Source organism: Marmota flaviventris, chromosome 3 (genome assembly GCF_047511675.1).
Source record: "Marmota flaviventris isolate mMarFla1 chromosome 3, mMarFla1.hap1, whole genome shotgun sequence".
Classification (NCBI taxonomy): domain Eukaryota; kingdom Metazoa; phylum Chordata; class Mammalia; order Rodentia; family Sciuridae; genus Marmota; species Marmota flaviventris.
The window spans coordinates 153,709,080-153,724,627 of NC_092500.1; the positions used below are offsets into that span (position 1 = coordinate 153,709,080).

A 15,548-nucleotide genomic window follows, 5' to 3' on the forward strand; every position below is an offset into this window, starting at 1 on the left:
TAACCGAAAGGCTCAGGTGAGATGTGCAAATATCACTGAACTAGAGGAGCCCACTTGGAAAGCCAGTATTACTCTTGCCCTTGAGCTAATTAGAAGAAAGCCAATCATCTTCTGCTAATAAGCAATGATTCCTTGACTTAGATTTCTACCCAGAGAAAACAGTTTCAGTTTTTAAGAGAATACTTACCTCTTATTGTTTCCCTCACACCTGATTTTTGCCTCTTGATGGAGTTTCCTTTTCTGTCCATGAGACCTGACGCCCTTGAAAGGATGTTGGTAATTACCAAGCCCCTTCTCGAGGAAATATTGTGCCCGTATCTTCCAACAAAGATGTCCATCGCTATATATCATGGAGTGTATGTTATTGCATTATCAGTGTGCCATACGCTAAATGCCTAATTAAAGTTAAACAGAATGTTTAAAATTTTGTCCTTTGTTTTAGTATGGTCAAAGTATATTTTTTCATAATATTGCTTCAAATCTGCAAGTTTTTTGTTGTTGTTGTTTTGCTTTTTTTTTAAAACAAGTAAAACCTGGTTATTAAGTCTGCCTCAGTGATTAAACCTTGCATTTGTGCTTTCATTTTCACAGTCAAAAGAGACAGTCTTTTGTTATGAATAAAATCAGAAGCTTAATTTTTACTGTTGTAAACATAGCTGCTCAGTATACAAATGGAAAGTGGTACTTATCGCTAAAGCCATCTGAATGATTCTTTTAGAGAATTCTAGGAAGATCCTGCCACCATCACTTGCACACAGAACTGGAAATATAAATGAAAAGGCCACAAAGTTAGAAATTAATCAATGTGTATACAGTTGTAAAAGACCATGTTTCTCTGAATTCTAACAATGTTTAAAAGAAACCTAACATACACCTTAAAATAAATGGCTTTTACCACATTTGCTGGGATGCAGCTTTCGAAGAGTTGACAAGTCTGTTGAGAAAGAAGATGAGAAGCTACATTCAAAGCTTAGGTCAGGGTAAGCCACTCTTAACCTTTTTTAACCTAAGGCTCTTCTCTGCCAAATAGTGATTATACTGCATGATATTACCAAAGGGAATAATTGAGGCCAAGTACATAGCAGATATACAGTTAATGTAATGGATTAAGTCTCAGTGTATGGGTGTAATTCTTGTTTTACAAATGCTACAGCTGTTACTGTATGACAGGGATTGTTATTTTGGGGGGGTACTTCTGGCTTGTCTAACACAGGGAAATGTTCACTGGGGAGGAAAGTAGCGTCTGGAGCGTAATGGGATGAGCATAGGAGATGGTGTCTGCCAGGTTAGAAGGTCACATATGGTCATTGTTGACCCGATGCCTTCAGTTCAAAGATCAGCTGGGGGCTCAGAAGCAAAGTAGCCAGAAAGGAGGTGAATTCTTTGAACACCTGGTATGGGTAAGAGGTTTAATGTTTTATTTTTTCATGTAGCCTTTACACAATCTGAGATTAGTATTACTGTCATTTCTAAGCTGGGATTCAAAACACGTTTTTTCACCTCAAAATTCTTGCCAGTACGTACATAATTTTTGCCAAGTAATGATTATGGTTATCTTATAATATTACATAATAGTATTTATTATATAATGTTCTCAGATTGGATGCAGAGGATCAGATTTGTTAGTTTTGTTTTATTTAAATTTTTTCCCATGTCAACTCTGCTACAAAGGAATCCACTATAATGAACTGTGTCCATCCTGCACTAACTTGGGATTCTCACCATGCCTTCCTTCTATGTGCTATAGTAAGGCTGAAGTCTAAGTTTCTCAATGTAACTCACTTGCCTTTGGGCCTTTGTATAAGGAGCCCCCCCCCCCAAATATCCTGTGACACCTTACCATTAAGCTTGGATATCAATTACAAAAAGCTTTTCTAGACTCTCTCCCATGCCCCTTCCACTAAGGTACAGGGATAGGTCCCTTGCTAGGGGCTTGCATTGCACTTTCTACTTCCTCCCTAACGATTATCACTGTGTTGTAATTCCTGAATTGTTTTCCCACTCCCAGATTAAATTTGCAAGAATCTGGAGATTTGTCTGTCTAATTAATTATTGTATCCCTGTGCCTGGTGTGTCAAAAGAGTTTAATAAATATTTCTTGATGGAATGCTGAGTGAATAATTGGATTATGAATAAAAAACAGGAAATGAAACTTAGAAGAGGGGTGGAGACTGCTTCATTGGCTATTCTTTACCTGAAGGTTCTTCCCAGAATAAAAGTTTGGAGGTTTTATTTAGAGTTGTAATTACTTTTTACAGTGTCATCTCCATTAACTGGTAGGCTGTTGTTTCCTTTTTACTCAGTATCCTACTAAGAATACTCAGAATTAAGAAGAAAATGTTAGCTTTGAGATTTTTTTTTTAATCTTTTGAGGGTTTTTTTTTTTTTTTTTTTTTTTTTTTAAGGTTTATTGAAACAGGAACATGTAGCTATGGGCAATTACTGTTTACGACCAAATTTCAATTTTAACTCTGGTTGCCAAGAATTCAGTTAAATTAGAATCAGTGACCTGTAAATTACTAGTTAAATATTCTGTTGCCTATCCTGGAAACCATTTAATCATCTCTTTTCAAAGGAGATAACCAGTGGTCGTATTTCTAAATCAAGATAATATCTTATTGTTTATAACAATTTCTATTTAAATGCATATAGTTTGTAAAGAGTTTTTAATTTTGTATGGTATTTATTTTCTATTACTACACAACAAATTATTCCAAAGTTTAACACTTTGAAAGAACAAACCTTTGTTATTTAACCCTTTAGAGGTTCAGGAATCAAGGAGTGCCTTAGCTGGTATTTCTGGCTCAGATTCTCTCATGAGGTTCTTGCCAGGCTGTCAGTAGAATTGCAGTCAGCTCAGCTCAGCTCAGCTGGGCCTGGAGAATTGGCTTCCAAGTTCATTCACATGGCAAACAGAAAGACCTTGGTATCTCACAGGTGGTGGGTGGGACACTTCAATTCAAGGGAGGAAGGCTAGAGCTCAAGGCCCACAAGCTGGTACCATGTTGGAGGCTGGGGCAACTACAACAGATGTGAATACTAATAGGCAGGGTCCATTGGGAACCATTTTGGAAGCTCAGGAACAGTGTTAGTAATTAAATATATGCATCAAAATACTTGATTTTCATTGCGAAAATTAAGTTGTCATTATAATGTGCTGAAATCGTCCAAGAAGAACCCAGATCTTAAATAATTGCTTATTTCTGATTATCTTGTGTACTGTTTTCATCTATAAAATGAAGACATTGGACAGAATGACCTTTGATATCCCTTTCAATACTGAAATTCTGAGGATGACTATAATGTTAATATATGGTTAAAACTTAAATTTATGTTCTCATGTGGAATACTATGAAGTCAAACTCTGCATATATATATATATTTTTTTTTTTCCAACATAGATTACTATTTCTATTATAAGCTTAGTGGGTGATTCCTGAGTTGTACTCATCTGGAATAAAAGACTGTTGTCAAGGCTCCCATTTGATGAGATTAATGGTTTCCTACAATGTTCTGAAGGCAAAAATGCTTATTTAAAAGCCCTCTTAGATTTCACACTGAAGAACACTACCTCTTCATAATTTGGTACTGTTTTTGGACTCCCATAATTCCGAGTGCTCTTTTGATTTAAATATTTGTTTAGGAGGAGATTGAAACAGACTGTATTTCCTACTACTCTTGTTTGAAACCTCTTATACAGCTTCCCATTGTTCATGGAATTACACCCAAACTCCTCAATGTATTGCAAAGACTTTTATGACCTTTCATCTGCTTGTCTCCATAGACTCAAAGCTGGTCAATTACCTTTTTTCCAGCTTAAACTATAGCCATGTTGATGTCTCTCTGTTTCTGGAACAGGTCAAGTTCAAGTCCACACTTCTATCTCACTTCTAGGTTTTTATGCACGTTATTCCCTTTCCCAGGATTCTCAGTAGTTTCTGTACCAGTCCTTCCCCCATCTTGGCCTGCGCCAGTGCCATCAAACTCCTGATAATCTTTCAAATTTCAATTTATACATCAATTCTTTCAGATCCCTCTGATTCTCTTCAACCCCTACATCCTTGCTGAGTCCAGGATCCCTGATTCATACTCAGAACATCCCATAACTTCTCTCAGAGTATGTCACCTCCATTAGAACAAGTTTTTTTAGCATTGTGTTCCTAGGATACTGACAGTGCTTTCACAGAAGACATGCTCTATAACTTGAGTCGAGTAAATGGGGGAAAGTATGTTTGATGCCTTCATTGGTTTAAGCATAGAGAAGTTTAGAAGCATCCTTTTTCAATTATAAATGAATATATCTTGAAAGGAACTAATATCTAAATTTTTGCTAAATATTTTACAGATAGGTGATTTTGCCCTGATTTGGAGGTTGGAAAAGAAGGGTACACTATTCTGCATCTTGTTTGACCAAAATGAGTACTATAATTCCTAGTACTATAATTCCTAGCAACTGATAGCTGCTTGAAACTAACTGGTCAGTGATGGGAATATGCGTTGCCCAGAACTTCACAACCCTTAATGTAAATTAAACCCTTAATGTAAAATATTCTAGCCTATTTCTTACTAATATTGATGATCTCTTAGAGCATAACTTTGAAAAAACAGGTGAAATAGAAAGAAACTACATCAGTAAAAGAGCCCAAGAACCCACTCCTCCATATGTAAAATGAGAGATTTGACTAGACTCTAATTTCCCTTTACAGATTTCACTGAAGAAAGACTCAGGTTCTCAGCAGAATGGTTAAATGACCAGAAAGTCTTCAGAACTGAAATTTGTCAAGGTATTACTGTAAATCCTATTACAGTTTGTGCATATGAACTTCTGCATCAGTGAACAGACGGTTAGTTTCAAACAGCTGTCAGTTTATTATCACATCCCTCCAGAGATCTTGCTTATCCAGTTAAGCCCAGAACCTCACAGTCTTTAATGTGAGAATCTGATTCCTACAAGGCAAATTGGACTCTGTTTTGTTAATATTGATAATCTCTCAGCATAATGTATGCAGTGGATGGAATGGAGAGAAATGATGTCAGTAAAAGTGCCAGAGAACCCATGCTGCCATATGTAAAATGAGAGATTTGTCTGGACCACAGTGGGTGTAGCTGGATAAGCAAGATCTCTGTAGGGATATGCAGGTGTTTAGACCTAGAGAGCCAGACCAAGAAGGAAGCAATTCTCCTGTGCTTATCCAAGATGAGATGTAGAGCCTACAGAACAACCTGATAGGAACAGCATAGAAGTAGTTTATACCATCTTCATTTACTAATTGGTTTTTGATTAGTTTAAATAAGATTTGGATTATTTTTAATAATGAACTCTATTCCTACATGCCTTTTTAGATACTTCAGAGGAGATAAACAGAATTGAATATAAATAAAGAGATCTTGAGACGGACAGTCAAGAGATTATATAGGAAGGTTATCCCAGATAACCTAGGAATTAGAAGCTCTATAGGAACTAGTTACCTGTCAATTGCAAACTTTTATTTTCCATCTATGCCAGGCTGCGTCTCAGTGATGCCTGGAAATTTTTTTTCCTCTTTTTTTTAAAAGTTATTTCCCAATAACTGAACAGTGAACAAGTCCCTTTTTCTCTTTTATTTGAACACATGGCTCTATATTAAATGAGATTAGAGAGCCACACCTGGGAATTGTGGTTCAAGAGTGCAGATCTTCAGGGGAGTTCAAAATACTGTCATTTAGATAAATGTACCTTTTGGCATATTGCAAAGAGTTTTGAAATTTGAATTTTAATTACATTTCTTTTTGGAGAGTGGTCTTTGAGGACTCAGTCTTTTGGGATGGCTTCTATTTCTCAAACCTTATAACATCATTTTTAATGAAGTAAATCCTTTCCTGTGATCTTTTATTATATATTTATAGATATTTCTAGTCAACCTGTTATTTGAGCACATATGATGTGCTAGCCATTGTTCTTAGATGCTGGGAATATAGTAATAAAAGAAAAAATTCTTGTCCTCTTGGCGTCAGCCATTATACCAATATGTAAATTAATTATTATATATTGTCATGAAACAACAAGTTGTGCCAAACATTGTTCTAAAAAGTTTACAAAGAATGACTTTTATTTTAGATGGTATATTAGAAGATAAGTGTTATAGAGAGAAATAAAGCAGAAAAATGGAATATGGAATGCTGGATGAGGATGAGGGGAGGTTTCCACTTTAAGTAGCCTGAGATGTCACAGAGAAGATAACACTGAACAAGACCTGAAGGTGGTGGGAAAACAAGCCAAGTGAATATCTCAGGGGAGATGGCTCCTATCTGGCATGAAGAGCAATAGATACAAAGGTCCTAAGGCAAGAATGTCTGAGGAAAAGCAAGGACGGGGGAGCTAAGGCTGAGAAAGCAAAGGAAGAAGATTGAATCCTAGTACTCACTGTGGCTTTTATTTTTTGGTGGGAAGACACTGGACCATTTAATGCAGAGTGGTGGCATGATCTAACATATCTAAAGAGAATCACCATGGGACAAGAAGGTGGGAAGGGAAAGGGTTAAATAAATTAAAAAGACACATCTTCTGGGTTTGTCTTGGAAAGAAACAAAGAAATTTTAATAATCCAGGTGAAAGATTATGGCAGCATAGACTAAGGATTATAACAGTAGCAGTCATTAGAATAGGCCAGAATATGGATATATTTGATTCTTTTTCAACCATTATGGTTCCAAATAATTTAGTTTATTGTTTTGCTTGTGTGCTACCTGTAAGTAGTTAAATTAATAACCTGTAAAGCAATTCTAAATGCTTTAGCAACACACATTTAAAGAAACTATAAACAATTACTCAATCATTTGTTTAACATCTTTTGTTAAGATTTTCATGTAATGCAATATATTTTCAAATGGAACATCCTGTATTTACAAATTATATGTCCCATGCAACAACAGCACTTGAGGTGCCAGGATCAACTGCTCTGTTGAAAACAACTGAAAATACCAGGTAAAATTTTTGTAATCTTTTTTTTTTTTTTTTTTTTTTTTAGTGGTGGTGGTGCTGGGGATTGAATTTATGCATGCAAGGCAAGCACTCTACCAACTGAGCTATATTCCCATCCCCTATAATCTTTTAAAATGCATCCATGGGTAATAAGAAAATAAAGAATGCTAGGTCATGGTCTCAATAAAGAAGATAAGCTGAGCACCCAAACTGGCTTTTACATTCAGGGCTTTGACCCATCCTCAGTGTTATGGTTTGGATGTGGAATGTCCCACCAAACTACACGTGTTGAAAGCATGGTCTCCAGTGTGGCAAGGTTCAGAGATGGAGCTTTTAGGCAATGATTGAATTATGAGGGCTCTGGTCTCATCAGTACATTAATCCATTTACTGATGATTGAATGGATTACAGGGAGGTGGGATCTACTTGGAAGAAGGAGGTCACTGGGATGTGCCATGGAAGAGTTTATCTTCTCCCTGGTCCCTTGCCCTCCCACCCTCTGCTCCCCAGATGCCATGAGATGAGCAGCTTTCCTCTTCCATGTCATCTGCCATGATATTTTTGCTCAGAACCAGCCAACCATGGACTAAAGTCTCTGAAACTATGATCCAAATAAAATTTTCCTCCTCAAGTTGTTCTTGTCAGATAGTTTGTTCACAGCAATGAAAACATGACTGACACACTGAGGTATCTGTGTATCGCTTTTATTTTGAGTTTATGAGTTTAAGAACAAAAAAAAAAAATGCAGAATCCCATCCATAATAGACTGCAAAACCTAGGCTTTCCAAAGAACCACATTCCCAAGGTAAGAAAGAATTAATTACCCATTCCCTTTACTCTTTAAGAAGAAACTTCCCTCTACATGTGCCCACACCATCATCTAAGAAGCTAGTAATCATAAATTGGCTCTCATGCTGGTTTGCAACCAGAATTCATACTACCTGGGTGGCTAGAAAAACCTCAAAACCAAGAATGTAGTTAGAAGTGGGCCCAGACCAAAAATGTCATAGGCATTTGAAAAACAAATACAAACCTATTTGTAAAGAACCCCCTTTACCTCACATTTTGAAAAAAATATTCCATCCTTGTGGTCTCTTTAAAAAAAAAAACAACAGTTGAACATCAATGAATACCTGAGGCACAATAAGAGCCTACAGAAATAATAAACTACAAAATAAAATGCATAAAAAACCTAACTGTTGCAACTGTGGGACACAGAATATAAAATATGCTTAATACATCTCAAGAAGTGAAAACAGAACTCTGAAAGATGAGTAAAATCAAGAAAAGACCTAATTTCCAGAAGTAAAAACTATAATTGAGATTTTTCTAAAAAATGGGTGGGTTAAGTTACATACTAGAATTATTATTATTGAAATTTCCTCATCTCTTGGGTTCTGGAGTTCTGGTTTTGTGTTTTGTTTCTTTCTGTCTTTCAGGTCACTCAGTCAAAGACTCACTAATTCTTCTACTATCTCTAAAAAGAAGGCATCCTTTGGAATTTAGAGAATTTTAGTTCTTTATCTTTTCCTCAGTACTTAATCTTTTCCTGGTTTAACCATTCACAAGGTTTTGACTATGTTAATAATTCCCACACCTGAACCTTTAGCACAAATTGTATTCTGAACATTAGACCTACAGGGCATTTCTCACTTGGAATTTCCCTGTGGTACTTCAAAGTCAACATTTCCGGAGTGGAATTCCTGTATTATCCCACCAAATCTTCTATTTTTCCTGGGCTCTTGATTTAGCCTTTGACACTCAAAACATGAAATTTCTAAGAAATCTTCCATGGTTTCTCCTACTTTTCTCTTCCAGATCTGGTTGTTATCAAGTCAGGGCCACTCTAGCATTGATGCTTTCTTTTGCTTCTATTCCCAGCGCTGAAATTCAGGATTCCTTGCAGTTTCTTTCATCACCTTCTAACCTCTCATCTCTTAAAATGCTAATTTCTCTCACAACCAGAATTATTTTTCTAAAAAATATTAGTTTAATCCTATCACTACTGGAGCAAAATGTTTTAGTGGTTCACACTGAAAAGTGATAGTTCATTGCATCCTGGGAAGTATAATCTCTTCAAATAAAGCTCTACACACAGTGTTGTTGCCCTAGTTGGAGTGCATCATGAAGATTATAGGTTTTCATGGACTTTTGGATAGAGAATGTTAGACACCCAGACTGATAATGGATAAGGAAAAGATGCTACAGCATCATACTGGGTAAATCCTCGATACAAAATTGTCTTAGGTTATGTTCACAGCAACCTAGTCTCCTACTTTAGATCTGAGAAGTGGCAGTTGGTGAAATACCTTATAGTCACTCAACCAGGAACCACCAGATAGATGACTTCAAGTAAAATGAAAAAAAAAAAAAAATCAAGATAAGAGTCATAGAAAAATTGCTACAGAACAATGGAATGGGGGTTTGGAAGTTTTTAAGACTTAGAGAAAGGGGAACTTTCCAGAAAGCTTGGTGGGAGGCAGGGGAACGGCAGCTGCCTGAGTTGCACACAGTTAGGGTGCTCCTTCCCACTCCCCCACATCAGCCCCAACCTACTCACCTGCTGTAGAAAATAGTGAAAGAAACCACTTATTATGATGTTTCGGGGATCAAACCCAATGCCACCCAGAAAGAATTGAAAAAGACTTACAGAAACTGGCCTTGAAGTACCACCCTGATAAGAATCCAAATGAAGGAGAAAAGTTTAAACAGATTTCTCAAGCTTATGAAGTTCTCTCTGATGCCAAGAAAAGGGAATTTCATGACAAAGGAGGAGAATAGGCAATTAAGGAGGGTGGAACATGTGGTGGTTTTGGCTCCCCCATGGACATCTTTGATATGTTTTTTGGAGGACAAGGAAGGATGCAGAGAGAAAGGAAAGGTAAAAACATGTGTCAGCTCTCAATAATCTTAGAAGATTTATATAAAGTGCAACAAGAAAACTGGCTCTGCAAAAGAATGTGCTTTGTGACAAATGTGAAGGCCAAGGTGGTAAGAAAGGAACAGTAGAGTGCTGTCCCAACTGCCAAGGTACTGGAATGAAAATAAGAATTCATCAGATAGGATCTGGAATGGTTCAGCAAAATCAGTCTGTGTGCATGGGGTGCCAGGGCCATGGGGAACAGATCAGTCCTAAAGATAGATGTAAAAATTGCAATGGAAGGAATATAGTTCAAGAGACAAAGATTCTAGAAGTTCATATTGACAAAGGCATGAAAGATGGACAGAAAATAACATTTAATGATGAAGGAGACCAAGAGTCAGGAGATATTGTGTTAGGTCAGAAGGACCATGCTGGTTTTACTCGATAAGGAGACAACCTTTTCATGTGTATGGACATACAGGTGGTGGAAGCATTAGGTGGCTTCCAGAAGCCAATATCCAGAGGTACTATTAGTGTCAGACCTCTTAATGGGATCAGTGAATAACACTGCAGGCGTTTTATATGCAGTAGTGAATGAGTGTAGGACTATAATCATGCTCATTACTTGCTATTGTTTTTGTTTTAATATTCAATTATAGTAGTGTTTTAAAAGTTAAATGAAGAATAAATGCAAATATAAAAGCTCAAAAAAATACTTAGAGAAAAAATGTAAATGAATTCAGATAGGCTAATTGCTATGACAACTCCAGATTTCAGGGGCTTAATACAATAAAAATTTATGATGTTATAGTCCCTTTTACTCTGTGGTTGGTTGAGGTTCTTTAGAAGGGATTTACATTAGTCAATGTCATGTCACTGTAATAAAATACCTAACGTGAGAAACTTATGAAGTAAAGAAAGTTTCATTTTGACTTACAATTCTAGATGTTCAAAAGTCGAAGATCCAGTGGCCACATCAGTTTGGGCCTCTGGAAAGGGCATCAGGGTTTGGCAGGAGTGTATATTGAAGTAAGTAATCACGTCTCAAGGCAGAAAGCAGAAAGAGACTGAGAAGAGACTAGGATCTCATAATCTCTTTGGGGGAATACCCACCTCCCCTACATGACCTCAGGACCCCTACTGGGTCTTACCTCTTCGGGATCTAAGTACCTTCCAATACCACCACCCCAGGTGCCACACCTTGATATATGGAGCTTTGGGGGGACATTGATCCAAACCATAGCAAGACCCTTTCCATTTGGTGAACCTACCACCTTCAGGAGTTACAGTCTTCCCCTGGATTCTTTGTCTCTGGCTGGCACTTGAAGGGGAAAAGAGCACATGCACTGGGAAGAGCTGGGCCTGGAGACCAGGACCATCCCTTCTATCCCATTTTTTTTTTAAATATATTCTTTACTTGTTCTGAAGGCCTTTGACACATCATATACAAATTCATTCACCTGGTTGTACATGGTACATGATATAGTTACACAGGTCATGTAATCATATATGCACATAGGGTAATAATGTCCAATTCATTCTACTATTGTTCCTACTCCCTTGCCCCCTCCTCTTCCTTCACTCCCCTCTGTCTAGTCCAGAGTATCTCTATTCTTCCCCCTCCCATTGTTGTGAATAGGCATCTGCATATCAAAGAAAACATCAGGCCTTTGGTTCTTTAGGATTGGCTTATTTCATTTAGCATAATATCCCCCAGTTCCATTAATTTACTGGCAAATGCCATAATTTCATTCTTTAAGGCTGAGTAATAACCCACCATGTATATATATCACAGTTTCTTTATCCATTCATCTGTTAAAGGGCACCTAGGTTGGTTGTATAGTTTAGCTATTTTGAATTAAGCTGATATAAACACTGATGTGGCTGCATCAATGTAGGATGCTGTTTTTAAGTCCTTTGTTATCCCAGTTTTTTTTGACCAGAGCTCAGCCATATGTCTATTGGCAGGTGAGTAGTTAAGACAGTATATTTTGTCCTTCAGATTATATTTTGAAAAATAGATAACACTGTGTGAAAGTGGAAAGAATAAAATATTAAATGGAGAAAAAGTGTGATATAAAATTATATGTAGTCAAGTACTAACTCTGTTAATAAAATAATTCTATATATTTTCTTTCAAAAATGACTATAGAGAAAATAATCATTTGCATTTTAATCTATATCTGAACAGTGAGGTTGCTGAGATTCCTCTTGACATAATTTTTTCTGTATTATCTATATATTTTTAAATTATTTTGTAGTTGTAGATGGAAATGTGGTGCTGAGGATTGAACCCAATGCCTCACACATGCTAGGCAAGCACTCTGCCTCTGAGCTACAGCCCCAGACCCTGTATTATCTATATTATTAACAATGAAACTGTTACTTTTTAAAGTAAACATTACCCAAAAATTTTTAAAGAAAGACAATGGAGTGACTTTAAAAGATTTTTATAGAATTCACAAAACTTACCTGTCACAGGACCCCATGCACAGTAAAGCTTAATAAATATTCATTGATTGATCAATGTATTATTGAATAGAATAATTAAGTGTAAAAAGCCTAAGAACACAATGTTAATAATGAGTTATTCCCATAGACACTATTCAAAATGTGGTAACCGGTAAACCAAATAACCACATTTTCTTTAAATCACCTTAATTTCAGTTTTATTTTTATTTTATTTTTTTATTGGCCTTAATTTCAATTTTAAAACACTATAATCATTCTGTATTTGTGACACCAATACTAGTGAGTTAACAGTGATAGTGTTTTCTGAACTTTGTTTATCATAGTACTATTTATACCATTTTTCAGTCATACCTGGAATTGCAATACACCATTATTTTATTATTTTTATTTAAATTACTATTAATCAAAATTTAGCTTTGTTCTAAACAAAGATACCAGTAAAATTGCAGGAATGTAATATTGTTTTCTATACATATTAAATATATAATTTTCAAAATTAAAAATATTTGTGTTTTTGCACTCTCCTGATAATCTTTTTACCCCCCAAGTTTACCACCGTTAGGGAGTAACTGACTTATAATGTGTTTGCCTATTTAATGTCTTAGGTTCAAGCTTCTTTGTGTTTGGGGACCATGAACAACATATGTTTTGCTTAATTGGCATCTCATTTGTTTATTTTTGAAGTGCTGAGGCTCAAACCCAGGGCCTCATCCATGAGAGGTAACCACCCTATCACTGAGCTACTCCCCATCCCACTGGCATCTGGTTTTATGATTTATGATCTAGTTTCATGATATATGATTATACAGAGGTACCAAAAATTAAATGATTTAATAGATGGTGTATAGGGTGACCTTTTTTTTTTTTTACATGCCAGTTGTTTTTTGTTGTTTGTTTTTTTTTAACAATGAATACTGTATTTCTCCATGCCAACCATTTTCAGTGGATGTCCATTGATATGATGTAGAATATTTCAATGGCAAAACTTCATAAGTTGGATCATACATGGAGCATTTTTAAAGTCCAGAATTCTTTGCTTTGTACATAGCTCAGATGAGTCATGATAGTCATGATAGAGAAGTAACTATTCTTTCTTGAGATCATATTCTTGTTCCAAGAGAAGACAGTTGACCAAAGTAAAGAAAAAGAGGCTAATCATTAATTTTAGACTTGGATGAAGGTTTCTTTTTGGATGATAAACAAAGAAAAGGCAAGCTTTAAGTCTTGAAACACTTAAAAACAGAGGAAATTCTAGAATCTGTCTGGGGAAATTCTTAGGATAGAGATCTGTTTGGGGTGATTTACGGGTTGTCTGAAAGTATGGATGTGGTTTCGAGGTTATTTCTGGCTTTGTGGTTTTTATGATTAAGTCACTAATTTTTTTAAGGTTAAGAGAGGAATGGGAGCCAAGCAGGACAGGGTGTAGTCAAGCAATATAATAATTGAGACACATAATGAAATAGTTATTAAACCAAATGACTTAATTAGTTACATTAGATAGATTAAGGCAGAAAATGTGTAAGATTTTCTTTTCCTGTGTTTTAAAAGCAAATAAAACTCTTTAGCTCAAATTCCACCTACAAAGTCTGTGGAGCATCTCATAGAGCTAACCAATGAACATTAGCATTCATTTTGGAGCACAGGCTTCTTTTGTAGTAAGTATTTTCTTGAATACTGATGACCATAAACACATTGGCTGAATTATTTATTGTTTTTACGAATGAGATGTGACTGAGTTTCTAGCATACGTAGTCATTCCATTATGTGATTCAGTCTTTGGGTGTATTTTAATTGTTGAACCAAAAACTATATGATTAATTAGAAAGGAAGACACCCAAGGGGAAAAAAAAGTCAGTCTTTTGCATTCTTCTAGTGAAGAACTATGAATTGCTTTTTCTCCCTTTTGATATCTGAAAAGGAATATTGTACATCTGTAATATAAAAGGAAAGAACAGGGAAATATAGTAGTGAAATTCTAGATCAGGGCCCATGGTAAATGTCCCATTTGCTCCATATTTCACATGTTTGAACCCTGCCCCTACTATACAGAGCTTCAGTGCTCAAATGTCTCAGCGTACTGTTCTCCTTCTCTGACACTACCATAATACTTGTGTAAAGAGTTTGTTTCATTTAACTATCTACAATGCCTCATCTGTTTTGAAGTTGGATATAAATTATATAAATAATAGATGATGAATTTGGCCTCTATTTTGACTTTTGATGGCAATCATAGCCACAAATGCACATTTTAGTAGTTTTGGCACTGAGTTATAATGCCTAGGATTTATAAATAAAATAATAGAAATGATTCTGTACTACAGACTGTTGGGAAACAAACGGATGTACCTCTTGGTCCTCTCCAGTCAGTTAGCTGGAGGAATCACTGGTCTCAAGCATCCCCAAGAGGCAGAGTGGCAGACCTGTCTTGTTACCCTGAACTGTTCCCACTGCACATCCTAGGACAGTCCTCATGCTGCCCTGTGGGAAAGACTTGTTTGATTATTGGTCTTTTCAGTCACATTGTGTAGACAGCAGTCATGTTCAAGGGTACCAAAGTATCTCAATTTGTGATAGTGCAAGTGTCTCTTAGTTTCAAAAACTATGATATGAGCAAACTAAATTATACTATTTAACTTGCTTTATTGGAGAAGAAGGGGACAGGGTCAAAAAAAAATGGCCACATCACACTGGTAATAGCATTTGAATCCACTTCTACAGATTCTAATGCTTTTGCATTGGAATTTTTATCCCATCACTCTACTGAATCTTCTCTTCTAAGGTGAAGACATGATTAATTTGTTCAATTTAATTTAGTAATTATAAATTCAGTATGGGTGCTGGAGAGAAAGTATTTATCAAAATAGAAAAATTCCCAGTTTTGCATAAAACTTAGAGGCACAGAGGTAAGACAGACACTAATTTATGTGATGAATAATTATGACAAGAGATATTTATACTCCAATATAGTATGCTCTGGAAGTACCTAGTGCTATCTAGTCTATTCTAGCAGAACAAAGAAAGGCCTTCTGGAAGAAGTGGCATTGAAGAGAATGCTGACACAATGAATGGGTGTTACCCAAGCAAGGGGGTTTGGAGGCAAGGGGATGTGCAGAATGCCTGACATGACATAGAGAAATAGAAAGAATTCCAGGGGGAGCAATAGCTGAGCCAAAGATTTTAGAGGTAATCCTAAAGACAATGAGCAGGGGAAGAAAACGGCCCATCAGAGGGCATGTTACAAGACCCACAAAG

General features: G+C 36.2%; 1 pseudogene; it reads left to right on the forward strand.

Moving 5' to 3' along the window:
- Positions 1-1,271: 1,271 nt before the first annotated feature.
- Positions 1,272-10,389, forward strand: LOC114085843 (dnaJ homolog subfamily A member 1 pseudogene; annotated as a pseudogene).
- Positions 10,390-15,548: the final 5,159 nt, after the last annotated feature.